This window comes from Bos grunniens, chromosome 2 (assembly GCF_055505025.1).
Source record: "Bos grunniens cultivar Pamir isolate PY7600 chromosome 2, Bosgru_T2T1.0, whole genome shotgun sequence".
NCBI classification, from domain to species: domain Eukaryota; kingdom Metazoa; phylum Chordata; class Mammalia; order Artiodactyla; family Bovidae; genus Bos; species Bos grunniens.
The window spans coordinates 36,083,963-36,099,503 of record NC_141166.1 but is presented as its reverse complement, the minus strand read 5'-3'; the positions used below and the strand labels follow the sequence as shown (position 1 = coordinate 36,099,503).

The 15,541-nt window shown below is 38.7% G+C and overlaps 1 long non-coding RNA gene across 1 annotated transcript; it reads left to right on the top strand.

Annotated features, from left to right (window-relative positions):
• The first annotated feature begins 281 nt into the window (after positions 1-281).
• On the top strand, positions 282-13,754 carry LOC147377909 (uncharacterized). Its single transcript, XR_015142468.1, has 3 exons — positions 282-622; positions 10,190-10,273; positions 12,284-13,754. It is a non-coding gene; the product is annotated as an uncharacterized LOC147377909 (long non-coding RNA).
• Positions 13,755-15,541: the final 1,787 nt, after the last annotated feature.

Sequence of the window (15,541 nt, the reverse complement as noted above, 5' to 3'; positions counted from 1 at the left end):
ATGACCTCTTGTAAGTCTTTGATCATCTGAAAGGAATGTGTGGGTGGTGTGTAACCTTTAGAAACGTTTTTCTGCCAATTTACTATAGGGAAGTTTTCTTTTTCTTTTGCTTTTTTTCCCTTTGCCCCAAGTTCTGCACAAAACTGTGCCCGCACTGCATTGTGCAAAGCCGCTCAGAGGCGTCCTTGAAAGAATCCTGTGAAAAGAGAACGGAGCTGAGGCTGTGAAACCAGACAGCACCCCCTCAAAACCAGATTTCTGTGGCCCCAAACAATTCTGTCTCTTTGTGTGGGATAGCTAGTGGTTGGTGAGTCATGTTACCAGGTGTATTTATAGACCATGAATTCGAAATAAATAAATAAAAGCAGTTATCGCCTCTTGAGAGTCTCAGAATGAGCAAAAAGAATAGCTAAAGGAATATCTGCAAATCAGAACTCTTGCTATTATGAGCGAGCAGGCTGAACTCTACAGACCAGCCTAGGATAAAAGAGTTCATTCACAGACAGGGTATCGGCCTGAGTCCTCTGTGTCGTCCACAAGATTATTCACACAGCAGCTTGCGCTTGAGAAATGATGAACACACGTGTTGTGGAATCACTAGCGATGACTGCCAGGGAACAAGGTAGTTCTCGTTTGTTTTGTGTATCCATTTCTCCTTTCAGTTTGAAACACCCTTGGTGTATAAGAATGATATTCCTCTTCACTATTTTTTTATATTCACTGCATATTAAGGTTATTTTTTATAAAATGAAAAATTGGACCCATGGTAACTACTCTATTGGGTAGAGAACAACTGGGAAAAGTAACTGAAAAACGAATTCCCTTCCCTCAAAAAATCACTCAATAATCTGATAAGCCAAGTAACCAACTAGTAACCTGAGCTGGAAAATTTTTTCTTTTTTGAGGAGCTCAGAACCATTTGACCATTTCTGAACTGCTTCCTAGAGCAAGTTTCTTAGGTAGGCCTAGTGAGAACCCAAAAGGCAGTTTCAGTTTGAAACAATAAAGGCTAGGTAGCAGTGGAGAGATGGGTGAAAAGCAAACATACACACTTCAGGAAAAGATGGGATCAGCCACTGAGGCCACTAGGTTCCTGTAGCCACTTAAAAGTGATCTCTAAAGTGGATGCACCTAGCCAAAGGATGTGCAAAATCATTTTAATGAGGGGGAAGGAAAAAATCAGAACTTAGATTTATACATGTTTTGTCTGAGAAAGGAAATTAAACTTTACTAATATTTAATATATGGATAAAAGTTAACATATGTAGAAAATATATATACCTAGTTGTGGGTTTTGTGTTCAAATATCTTTTTCTGGCTGGCTTGGATACTCACTGGCTTTTTGTATCATTTGTCTGTGCGATGTTTCATAAGTTTTAGAAGAGGGCTGGGATATGGAAGCATTCAAAATGTTTTTTGAGTGAACTGGAATACATTTGGTTATAAAGAAAGAAGAGTATTGAGTTAAAATGAAGTGCAATAAAGGTAAAGTTGTTTTCAAATGATTAAATAGGATTCAAGCATCAGATAGTGCTGAAGATTTTATCAAATTGTATAGATCAGAAAGTCCATCAGGCAGCAGGTCTTTGGGATAAGAAAAGGATTAAGCAAATGATTCAAGGCCCAAAAGAGACCTCTCAGAGAAAAAAGCATCTTTACCTGGAGATGCTTTACCAGAAGACTGAGGAGGCTGAGGTGACGGGAGAGGGTTTGGGTGAGTTTGAGGGTCTAAGAGATATATGTGCGTGCATGCTAAATTGCTTCAGTTGTGTCCAACTCTTTGTGATGCTATGGATTATAGTCACCCCCAGGCTCCTCTGTCCATGGGTTTCTCCAGGCAAGAATACTGGAGTGGATTGCCTTGCCCTCCTCCAGGAGATCTTCCCAACCCAAGGATTGAACCCACATCTCTTAGGTCTCCTGCATTGGCAGGTAGGTTCTGTACCACTAGCACCACCTAGATATCTGAGACCCATACAAATCCCAGCCATCGTCATCAAAAGGACATTAAACTACACAACAATCCACCTTAAACCAGACTTGGAAATTTCCCACATTCTGTCAATTTGAAAGGAAAAGGGACAGTCTCAGACATTGGCTAAAATAAAAACCAGAGCTTCTATTGAGAAAAAAGCAAAAAACATGGATTTGTTAGTCATATTTAAGTACCAATTCACCTACTTAATACCCATATAAGCTTGGGCAAACTTCTTGACTTCTCCAGCCTCAATTTCCTTATGAATTTTTAAAAAATCACTAATATATCTCACAGGTTTATTGTGGTGATTAAATACATTAATGAAGCATTCCCCCAAATCTCTGTCTTTCTTATAACATTTCAAAACTTTGAATCTAACATCGATAGTATTATTTCAGCATTATTTTCCATTAAATATATGTATTTAAAAAGAAAACTTTGTATTATCATGAATTATCACTTATTATTAATTGTTGTTCAGTTGCTAAGTCATATCTGACTCTTTGTGACCCTCCATGGACTGTAACATGCCAGCCTTCTCTGTCCTCCACTATCTCCCAGAGTCTGCTCAAATTCACGTCCATTGAGTTGGTGATGTTATCTAACCATCTCATCCTCTGCTGCCCTCTTCTCCTTGTGCCTTCAACCTTTCCCAGTATCAGGGTCTTTTCCAATGAGTTGGCTCTTCACATTAAGTGGCTAAAGTATCATTAATAGTAAATATCATAAAGATAAATATATAGTCCTTAAAAGTAAAGGAATTTACACTATTTTCACTGAAAATTTACACTGAAAGCACACTATTCAGCTGCTTGGACAGTTTATTTCTGTTGTCCTGGTATAATTATTAACAGCACTTCTTCTACTCACAAAACCATTTCAGTCTAGATAAGAAATGATGGGGTCGCTCTGCCTAAAACTATTTGTGTATGGGCAGGGATATAATTACCATTGAAAACGCTGACTCATGCATGAGACATGACTCCAAGAGCACCGGGCACGTGGAAATCAATCAACCCTGAGAGTTTTCTTCCTTCCCTAGAGTGCATGTGAGATGGAAACCGTGGTCCGACCCGCTCTAGAGGCTGTTAGGCTACAGAGGCCAGTGATGGTGGCCAGGGGGACAAACACTGTGGAAAGTGGGTCACAGACAGAGCATCAGCTGTGGTCACACATCTTTCATCGCCTTTCCTCCCAAGCTAGTACCAGAAATAGACACGAATTGGACACGGGGTGATTCTGGTGTAGGTATATTAATGAATGTGCACAATTGAACATCTCCAAAAGTAAAAAAGTGATCTTCAATAGAACACTCAGAACCATACGCACTTCCAGTTATCAGATAAATAAGCACTAAGGATAGAATGTACAACATGATGACTGTAGTCAACATGGCCCTAGGCTATATTTGAAAGTTGTTAACAGAGTAGATCCCAAGAGTTCTCACCACGAGGAAACAGACATTTCTTTTTCTTATTTTGTATCTATAGGAGATGATGACTGTTAACCAAATTTATTGTGGTCATAATTTCACAATATATGTGTCAAATCATTATGCTGAATACTTTAAATTTATATAGTGCTGCAAGTCAATTTTATCACAATAAAACTATAAAAAATTAATTTAATTTAAAAAACACCTGAAAACATAAGACAGCAAGGTCTTTCTCTCTGTTTTTGTTTATATATGTGTGTGTTTATATATATGTGTGTGTGTGTGTGTGTGAATTTGTGAGACACTAAAAGTTGTGATGAAGATACAACTGTTTTAATCTGAGCTCAGGTTAACAAACTTTGGTGCTGGCTGGGGGAGGAAGATGATTTCATATTCTCTCTTAAGTTTTCTTAAATTTCATGAATGATAATTGCAGAAGAAGCAAGCAAATGTACAAAACTAAAGTTTTCTTTAGCATTTAAACAAATTTACCTTTTAGCATCTTGAAAATATTTTCTTGAAACAAATGAATTATAACTGCTATAGTTGAAGAAGAAAATATTATGACAACAATTATTGAAAGAAAAAGTTGAATTTAGGGATATAAACCAATGCTGAGAGACAATGTTTGTATAACTCCTATCTTCTAATGAGAACTGGAAACTTTACAAGTAACATCTCCTTGATTTTGGCAGTAAGTACCAAATACCCTTGATAAGACGAAAAGAATATTTCTGAAAGTACAATGTAAAAGGAGTAAATCTTAAAATAAATCCCACGTGTCTGGGTAGAGCATCTAAAAGCTTATATTTTCAACGAGTAGGGTAAAACCTTTTCATTCAGCAACTATCTCAATTCCATGACAAAATCGATTTTGGATTGTTCTGTTAATAAGGATGTTGAGTCGTCCTTATTTACTCTTAATGTATGTTAAAAAGTGTTACAAAATTTTGTTCTAAATAAAAACATTGGCCATGTGAACATATCAAACATCAAAAAAGTAACAGAAATAACCAGATGATTAACAAGCAAAAGCAGATAAAGGAAAATATGAGCTCTCTAAAAGGTCAAAGAAAATTTTCTAGCAGCTAGAATTCTGTGCATTTGCCCTCTGAGGCTTTCTGAAAACTTCTTTGGGGCAAAATAACCTTCCAAGAGCAGTCGTTTTGAAAGTGGTTTCAACTCTTCAGATGTGCTACTGTCTAAATCAAGAAAACACTTCCTTTGTCTGCTTATTAGTAGGTGCTTGAGTATGCAGAAAGGATGAGGTTCCAAGTGGAAGGTACTTCCCCAATGCCTCATAACCTGTAGTTCTAAATGCTGGGCTGTTTGCACATTGAAAAGGTAGCTTTTAAAATAAGCATAGACATTTTGTGTAAAAAGATATCCTGTGTGGTTTTTCTTTAGAATAAGGGGGGAACAATTGTAAAATATACTTCATTATAAGCTGGGATCTTGGGTATAGATTAGTTTTTCTGTTTTTTGTTATTCTCTTGGAGGATTTAAAGTTAAATTGAGGTAACATCAAAGCAAAATAAGGAAAATATGGAAGGGGATGGAATTCGTGCTAGACTTTTTTCTGCTTTTACTGCTAAATTTCACTCTACAGGCACTGTAATACTCATAGTTTGTTGTTAACTTTTACAGACACATTTACATTTTAGAAGAGCATGTGTATGTGTGCTCAGTTGCTTAGTCTTGTCAGACTCTTTGCCACCCCATGAATTTTAACCTGTCAGACTCCTCTGCCCATGGAACTTTCCAGGCAAGAATACTGGAGCCGGTTGCCATTTCCTACTCCAGGAGATCTCTCAACCCAGGGATCGAACCCGCATTTCTTGTGTCTCCTGCATTGGTAGGCAGACTCTTTACCATTGTGCTACCTTGCTCCAAATTGCTCTAGAGATTTAATACTATTCTCATGAAAATTTCTAAAAGTTTTTGTCAAAACTACTAAGTTGATTCTGAAAGTTATATGGAAACGCAAATGACCTAGAAATGCCAAAGCAGTTTTTAATAAGAATAAAGTTGAAAGAACTATGCTATCTGATTTCTTGATTTCAAGATTTACTATAAAATTAGGTAATCAAGACAATGTGGTAGTAGTAAAAATTAGACATAGTTAATGGAGGGGGAAACAGTGGAAACAGTGTCAGACTTTAAGTTTTTGGCTCCAAAATCACTGCAGATGGTGATTGTAGCCATGAAATTAAAAGACACTTACTTCTTGGAAGGAAAGTTATGACCAACCTAGGTAGCATATTAAAAAGCAGAGATATTACTTTGTCAACGAAGGTCTGTCTAGTCAAGGCTATGGTTTTTCCAGTGGTCATGTATGGATGTGAGAGTTGGACTGTGAGGGGTTGGGGGCAGGAGGAGAAGGGGATGACAGAGGATGAGATGGCTGGACGGCATCACCAACTCGATGCACATGAGTTTGAGTGAACTCCAGGAGTTAGTGATGGACAGGGAGACCTGGTGTGCTGCGATTCATGGGGTCGCAAAGAGTCGGACACGACTGAGCGACTGAACTGAACTGAACTTAACTGAATGGGATAAGAAGTCTAGAAACAAGGCCATGGATATAAGGTCACCTGATTTTAAACAAAGTTGCTAAAACTAGCCTTGTCTGAATGGGAACAAATAAACGTCTGTATGAAAAACAACAACTTTGACCTTATCTCATAGACAAAAAGGAAATGGATTCTAAGTCTAACTGTGAAGGCTAAGCTACAAAACTTATAGATGAAAATATATGAGAAAATCTTAGTAAGCTTAGTTTAGGTAAAGATTTTTATGCACACACACAAACCATGAATCATAAAAGAAAACAAAAAGTAAAGCCACAGATTGCTAGAATTCATTATCTAATAAAGGACTTGTAATCAGAATATGTGAAGAGCTTTTACAACTCAGTAATTTTTAAAAAATGAATGGGCAAAAGATTTATGGTCAAAAGAAATGGTTCTCAAAAGAAAAAAAAAGATTTATAGTCATTTCACACAAAATAATATGAATTGCCAATATGACTTGTCAATGTCAGGGAAATTAAAATGGAAGAAGTCTTGTTCAGGCTTCAAAAGCAGGACAGCAGTCCTCTGACCTTGCCTGGAAACTGGCTGGCTCTACGTCTGCCCACAAGCATAGCTAGTCAGGTGGTACTTTAGATAAGAAAGGGAGTGGGTCTTGGAATTCTTGAGCCCCTAGAGGTCTGGCCAACTGCTTGGGTTTAAGGAAATCCTGTGACTCACAAAATAAACAATATTGCAAAAAGGTTAAAGTAAACCAGAGCTGCATTTTTGTGTGCAAATTGATCTGTTTGTGGCCTGGGATTGTATGTGGGAATCTCTGAAACTGCGATTTGAAATCCCACCTGTAGAATGGATACAACTTTCCCAACTGGGACTCCGGACTGCTGTTACTCAGGACTTCACAGCATGCTGCTTAAGCTGGGATATTGGTTTCTCAAGTGGTTCAATGGTAAAGATCCAACTGCCAATGCAGGAGATGCAAGAGACGCAGGTTCAGTTCCCCAGTTGGGAAGATCCCCTGAAGGAGGAAATGGCAACCCAATCCGATACTCTTGCCTGGAAAATCCCATGGGCAGAGGAACCTGGAGCGTTACAATCCATGGGGTCACAAAGAATCGGATGTGACTGAGCGACTGAGTACTCATGCACATTGCTTGGCCCAATTTGGTGATGTATGTGCTTACTCTTCTCTATTGCTTCTATTTCTCTCTCTCTTTTTTTTTAATGATTGTATAGTGAAATTAAGTTAAATAATCTTCTACTAAATATTAAAACTGCATATTTGTGTGTAATGAGTGGTTTCTTTTGTTAATAAATCCTTCAAAACTGAAACAAAAGTAAAACTTTTGGCAAAATATAAGTTGGTACTATGAGCAGGATTTGTGAAACAAAATGCCACTCTTTAAAATAAAAAGAAAGAGGTTAAGACTAATCAAGTTTTTATTCCCAGATGGGAAGATTTGCCTTACTGCTCATTAGCTACTGAATGGGGCATACTCACTGATGGTGTGAGAATTAGGACCCCAAATTAAATCAGGCCAAATCTTTTGAAATTACTGAATGTTTGTGGCTCATGACAAATGAGAAAGGACTATTGTCCATGTTACAATGTTAGAATTACATTTTAGCTGACCAGGTCTCCACTTTTCAGTCGGTAGCCCAAAAAGCAGTGGTAAAGATTGCACAAGCTAAATATGAAAAGTGTTATGGCAAGGTTAACAAAAAGAAAGTTCATCTGGCGACAGCTAAAGTAGAGACAGACTGGGATGCTAGGGATGAGAGATAAATCCCTTATAATTTCATGGACCTGCCCAGACTGTAAAGTTTTGGGAAGACAATGGGAACATAGATTTTACCTAAGGCTAAACAAATGGGGATTCCCAGGTAGCACAATGGTAAAGAATCTACCTGCTAATGCAGGAAGCGTAAGAGATGCAGGTTCGCTTTCTGGGTCAGGAAGACACCTGGAGGAGGAAATGGCAACCGACTCCAATATTCCTGCTGGGAAAATCCCATGGACAGGGGAGTCTAGAGGGCTACAGTCCGTGAGGTCACAAAGAGTTGAACACAACTGAGCACACTGAGCACATATTGAACTCAACACGTTGCTCCTGGGCTCTGAGCTTCAGAGCACTCAGGACTGGGGGTCACTCCCCATCCAGCACACCCTTCTTTTCTTGGGCTTTCCTGGTGGCTCAAGAGTCCATCTGCCAATGCAGGAAACTCAGGTTAGATCCCAGGGTCAGGAAGACCCCCTAGAGAAGGAAATGGCAACCCACTCTGGTATTCTTGCCTGGGAAATCCCATGGACAGAGGAGCCTCAGTGTCTACAGTCCCCGTGGTTGCAAAAGAGTCAGACATGGCTTAGTGACTAAACAACAAAACAAAAGATAATGGAATTTAAAACTCCCCAGATGAAAAAAGGAGGCTCAAAAATGTACAGGACTATTTGTTTTCTGGCAACAGCATATTCCATATTTGGGGCATATATTAAGTCCACTTTACAAACTAACTTGATGTGAAGAAATTTTAAGGAAAGAAAATGTAAATGAGATAAGAGTTTTTAGATAAACTCTAGTAAGAAGGAAATGGCAACCCACTCCAGTGTTCTTGCCTGGAGAATCCCAGGGACGGGGGAGCCTGGTGGGCTGACGTCTACCACACAACAGAAGCGACTTAGCAGCAGCAGCAGCAGTAAGAATAATTTTGCTTTAGGAATGTCTACTAAACACTGGCTTCCTTTTACAGAGAAACAAAAGGCTTAGAACTATTAATGAATATATTTGGTATCATTCTGAGATGTTCTCTATAAGAAAGTAAATATTTTAAGAAATTATCACTGGCATTTATGTCCACCAATCTACAGAATGCTATTATAAAGGACAGTTCATGATCATTTAAGGAAAGTAGGATGTGTGTTTTTAGTAAAGAAATTATGAGGGATGGAACTGCATTTTGCTACGGGAAAAGGAAGTAGGCCTGATTTACAGGTGTCTCTTTCTGAACGGGAAAATGAAATTATGGATACAGCAAGTGATAAGAAAGGTTTATGGAAAGCAGACTCCAAGAAAAGAGTTTTATCCATGGTACAAGTTTCCCTGGGAAGTCGAACTGCTGTTGATAACAGATTTTAAGTTTCTTTACCTCTTAAGTAACCTTGTCTGTATTTGCCGTTGAAATCTTTTATTGTTACCTTGGCTGTGCTGTGCTGTGCTTAGTCGCTCAGTCCTGTCTGGCTGTTTGTGATCCCATGGACCATAGCCAGCCAGGATCCTCTGTCCATAGAGATTCTCTAGGCAAGAATACTGGACTGGGTCGCCATGCCCTCCTTGTTCCTTTGGCTGCTGCTGCTGCTGCTGCTAAGTCACTTCAGTTGTGCCCGACTCTGCGCAACCCCATAGACGGCAGCCCGCCAGGCTCCGCTATCCCTGGAATTCTCCAGGCAAGAACACTGGAGTGGGTTGTCATTTCCTTCTCCAATGCATGAAAGTGAAAAGGGAAAGTGAGTTCCTTTGGCTAAGTGATGCTAATTGGAGCTTATGGCAAAAACAGCAAGGCAAAAGAGTGCCTTTGGGCTTCTGGCGTAGGAAATTTCCAGAGGCCAGCAGAAATCACACTACTTTTGAAAAGTAGTTCCTTTTCAAAACAAGTTAACAAGTTACTGGCTTGTTATAGGACTTTGATAGATAAGGAACAATTGACTGTAGATCATACTATAATATTAAGACCTCAAATGCCAATCATGCAATGGGTACAAAGTTTGCCCCAAACCCAAAGGATTGGGTAAGCCCAGGAGTCCAGTATTATAAAATGGAAAAAGTATGTTCAGGACCGAGCCAAATCTGGGCCACACAGGGTCACTGTCTTATATGAAAAGACTTCTGAAATTCCAATTAAAGGCCTCAAGCAAGAGGCTACAATTAGGCCTGAGATAACTGAGTCACCTGTAATATGGGGAAAGTCTTTTGACTCTTTGCACAAGAAAAACAGCATGCCTGGTTTACTGATGGATCCACTTTGGACTCCCCTACTGGCTCAGTTGTAAAGAATCTGCCTGCAAAGCAGGAGACCTGGGTTCTATCCCTTGGTCAGGAAGATACCCTGAAGAAGGAAATGACAATCCACTCAAGTACTCTTGCCTGGAGAATTGCATGGACAGAGGAGCTGGGCAGGCTACAGTCCATGGGGTCCCTAAGAGTTGGACATGACTTCGCAACTAAATTTCACTTTCTTTCACTTTGTCAGCTAAATATCCAGGATTCACTCGTTTTTGGAAAGTGGTGGCATACAAACCAGTAACTACAAAATTGCTGACAACTACTGGGGAAGGTAAACGTAGCCACTTTGCTGAGTTATATGCTGTTTATCAGATGCTAAAACAAGAGAACTCAACTGAATGCCATATATGCACAGATTCTTGGTCGGTAGCCAATGGATTGTCTACTTGACTTCCTCTATGGGTAAAGAATAATTGGCAATTTCACTCCAAAGAGCTATGGGGAAAGGAATTATGGTCTGACATTTGGGAAATTGTTCAAATTACTAATGTTTTGGTGTTTCATGTAGATGCTCACAGTGTTTCAAATTCTACAGAATGGATGGTATAACTATTACACATGAAAAAAAAACCTGAATCCAAGCAGAAGTCGATTGAGACTCCAGTGACTTAAAAGGTTTGACTTTGTGGAGATACCAAAAATTTGGCCATCTGGGATAAAAAGTAACAAAGAGGAGGGCTCAGGATTGAGGTATTTCCTTAACTATGAAAGTGAAAGTCACTTAGTCGAATCCGACTCTTTGTGAGCCCATGGACTGTCCATGGAATTCTCCAGGCCAGAATACTGGAGTAGGTAGCTGCTCCCTTCTCCAGGGGATCTTCACAACCCAGGGATTGAACCCAGGTCTCCTGCTTGGCAGGCAGATTCTTTACCACTGAGCCACCTGGGAAGCCCCTCCTTAACTATGGATCTCATTAAATCTATTAGTTTACAAGGTCAAATTTGTCAACATATTAAGCATAGAAGCTTGCCACAGTTAGTCAAAGGACAATTGGAACATGGCAAGCTGCCTGGGCAAATATGGCAAATTGATTATATTGGTCCATTAATTCTCAATAAAGGATGCCCATATGTGTGTACTGCTGTGAATATCTATTCTGGATATTTAGTGACCATTCCCTTCAGAAGAGTCAATCAGACTAATACTATTAAAACAATTTGAGATAATGAATTTATATAATGATGCTTTACTCAAATTCAGAGTGACAATGGGTCATATTTTAAAGGTAAATTAATATAAGAGTTTGCCCAGTAACATAATATACAATGGACTTTTCATACTCCTTATATTCTCAAGCTGCTGGCTTGACTGAAAGAATGAATGGTTTGTTTAAATAGCAATTAATTAAACTTGGAGAGGGCTCTTATAAAAATCAGAGGACTAACTTGAATACTGCTCTCAATATTTTAAACAATAAACCTATAGGAGAATTAGGAACTCCTTTGATGAAAATGACTATTCCAAATTTACAGATTCATAAAATAGACTTCCATCCTATACAACAGGGTATTGGGGAATTAGCTCAGGAGCACTAGCTCCTTCCTAAGATACTCCTGAGGCCGCTGGACTGGATTTATACTGCTTATATAATATAGACTTACTAAGGACCTCCCTGGTGGCTCAGACTGTAAAGAATCTGCCTGCAATGCAGGAGACCCAGGTTCAGTCCCTGGGTTGGGACGATCCCCTGGAAAAGGGAATGGCTACCCACTCCAGTATTCTTGCCTGGGAAATCTCATGGACAGAGAAGCCTAGTGAGCTACAGTTCATGGGATCGCAAAGAGTGGGATACAACTGAGCAACAAATGCTTTCAGACTTACTAAAAGATTGATATGTGCTATTTCAAGTATTGGAATTATGATGCCTCCCAGACACTTTGGATTAATTAAAGAATATTCTAGTTTAGTATTGAAAGGGATCTGTGTCCATGGGGAGTAATAGACCCAGACTACCAAGGAGAAATCTGAGTAATTTTACAAAATGAAGGAAAGAATGATCTATTTATTAATAAACATGATCAAATTGCCCAACTGCTGATTTTTCTGTGTGTTATTGGCAAAGTACAAAAAGGAGAACCTCCCACCTTATTAACAGTTAGAGTTGATGGAGGGTTTGGATCCACAAAAGAAATACATGTAACTGGAGCTGGAATCTGGATGAAGTAGCCTAAAGGTCCTCCCTTACCTGCTGATGTGAAGGATAATACTGTATTAGTGAGGATCCTTGGACAGGAAACATGGTAATATGTGCCATTAACTCACTGTTATTTTCATGACTAGATCATTCTTGGAAGTCTGACTGTAATGTGGATTGTCATTCATGACTCAACCTTCAAGGAGATATACAATAAAAAGAAAAATATGAAGAAAGCTACTGGGGAAATTTCAGCTGGAAAAACATGAGCTGGACTTGAATTTAGGTTAACTTCACCTGCCCAGCAAACAAGGCCCATCCTTTCTTAACTTCAATTTTCTATGGACAAAATTTATCTGTCTGCTAGGTTACAGAGCACTGGTAAGGATATAGCTTAAGCCTGGAACACAAGTATTATGTGCAAATTTCACATGCTACTTTAATAATCACACCCATTTACTGAAACACTGTGCCAAGGCAACAGAGGGACTGTTCTGTAGACCAGTTTCTCATATTTGGGGAACCCTGCTTATTGGAGAACACCACTAACTATTGTGAAGGTATTATCCTCCCTAAATTCTTTAATGTGTCTTTTTTTTAACAGTCCCTCAATTAGTTTGTATTCTATGATGTAAACACAACTTCTATGTATCAGTTGGGAACTCCTTTTCTTTTTCCTGGATGCCTAACACATGTTGGTCATTTATACCTAAGATTTTGTGAGGAATCAGAGTTACAAAATTTCATAGATAAGTGTAATCATACCTTGATAGAACATTTCTGTTGTTACTAATATTGCTGCCGAAAGTTAATGGATATAGCAGTTAATGTACAAAAGCATATTTTGCATTCATGTTGGGACTTTTTCTTTACTAAGTCCCCTATTGCTCAAACATTGTTTTCTGCATTGTTTTAATCCTTTATTTGTTTGCTCACTTTATTTCTATTGATATCTAGAATTATTATGTGACTTATAGAGTTAAGAGGACGGCTCATGTTATTTTGCCTTATCCCTATGCTGTTCAGCCTAAACAATCCTGAGGCTGACTATTAGGGAAATTAAAATGGAGGAATTCTTATTCAGGCTTCAGAAGCAAGAAAGCAGGTGTCTGACCTTGTGTGGACACTGCCTGGATTCAATGCTTGCCTGTAGGCACAGCTGGTCAGGTGGCACTTTAGATAAGAAAATGGGTGGTCTTGGAATTCTTGAGCCCCTGGAGGTCTGGCCAGCCACTCAAGGTTTAACAAACTCCTATGACTCACAAGGTTAAACAAACAATATTGTAAAATGTTAAAGTAAAATCAGCGCTGCATTTTTGCGCACAAAAGTGATAATGATACCAGTTGGCAACCTGGAATTATTAGCAGGAACCTCTGAAACTACAATTCGAAGTCTCATCCATGGAGTGGGCACACTGCCCAGAACCCTTTCTCAACTGGGATTCCAGATGGCTGTTAACGAGGGACTTCCCAGCATGCTGTTCAAGTCTAGATGTTGGTCGGCCCATTTGGTGATGTCTGTGCTGTTACTCTTCTCTAGTTTCTATTTCACTTTTCTCTTAAAGATTGCATATTGAAATTAAGGTAAATAATCTTTTAATAAATATTGAGATTGTACGTTTATGAGTAATGAGTGGTTTCTTTTGTTAATGAATCCTTTGAAATGAAAGTAAAACTTTCAGCAAAATAGCCAATCAGCAGAAAGATATTCAACATCATTATATATAGAAGAAAAATAAATTAAAACCACAATGAGATATCACTACAAGACCACTAAAATAGTTAATTTTAAGAGACTGATAATACCAAGTGTTGTCAAGGATATGGAGCAACTGGAACTCTCGGTGCTGTAGATGGGAATATACAAAGCTATAACCATTTAAGTTAAACGTCCCATAAGACCTCCTAGCCGTGTGGCTCCTACTTATTCATCCAAGTGAAATAAATGCATATATGTGCAAAAAGGGGCTTACGTGGTGGCTCAGTGGTAAAGAATCTGCCTGCAAGACAGGAGACATGGGTTCCATCCCTAGGTCGAGAAGATCCCCTGGAGGAGGAAAGGGCAACCCACTCCGGTATTTCTGGCTATGAAATCTCATTGACGGAAGTAGCCTGGCAGGCTACAGTTCATGGGGTTGCAGAAGAATCAGACACAACTTAGCAACTAAAATAACAACAACATCTACAACAAACTTTAATATGAATCTTCACAGAAGCTTTATTCACAATTGTCAAAAGTTGAAATCAACACAAAATCTATCAACAGATTCATGAATAAACAAAATACAGTATCTTCACACAATGGAATACCAATCAACAACCACATACATGCAACAATGTGGTTACAGCTGAAAATCATTATTTTGAGTTATGAAAGTACAGAGAATGCTTGCTGTGGTCAGAAAGTGTGACAGAATTTGAGACTAGGTGGTAAGAGGAACAATACTGTGAATAATCTTATATGTAAATAAGTTTAAATTTATCACATAGACAGTTAAGAATTGAAGCAGGGAAATGCTATAATTAGCTCTAGCAGCAGAAAGACTGGTTAAAACACTATATCTAATAAAATTGTAAAGAATAAAAGAAAAAAGAAATAATACAACATTCAAGACAGGTCTTGCCCTTAGGGAGAAGGTACGATAGAGACCAGGACAGGGCACATGGGTATATGATGCAAGTCATTGTTGGAGTCTTGGGTTAGATGCTGTCCCTTAAAGTCTTATGCTTGAGACTCTGATATCATGTTATTAAGAAGGAAAGTTATATGGAAAACACTATAAAAGAAAAAACATATAAAAAGTTTGTGTATGATACGGTGTGTTAGTCGCTCAATCATGTCCAACTCTTTGTGACCCTATAGACTGTGGTTCACCAGGCTCCTCTGTCCATGGAATTCTCCAGGCAAGAATACTACAGTGAGTGGCCAATTCTCTCTCCAAGGGATCTTCCCAAACCAGGGATTGAGCCTGGGATAATATGATAAGGGCAGGTACAGAACAGGGATATTGGTAATATGGATGGATGGCAGAAAGGTTGCTGAGTGGGAAAAGAGTGGAAAATGAAGGAGAAGAAAAAGTTAGAGATGACTTCTAGAACACTTACTCAAGAAAGTAAATGAAAGAGACAGTCATTTAGTTACCAAAACTGGAGAAATCGTCCTCTACGTCTTTTATACTCACAGAGTAAACATTACTATCTACTTGATCTTGATATAGAGTTAGCCCAAGGTCCTATAAAACCTAAAATGTAAAAGGTCTGTTATAAACATGGGTAATAGTATTACTCCCACAAGGAAGCATGAATATGTGTTTTTTATAATACAACATAATAGTTCTTATACTACCATGGAATATAAAAAAATCCTTTAAAATCCTTAGCAGTTTATCTTTCCATCTGCAATA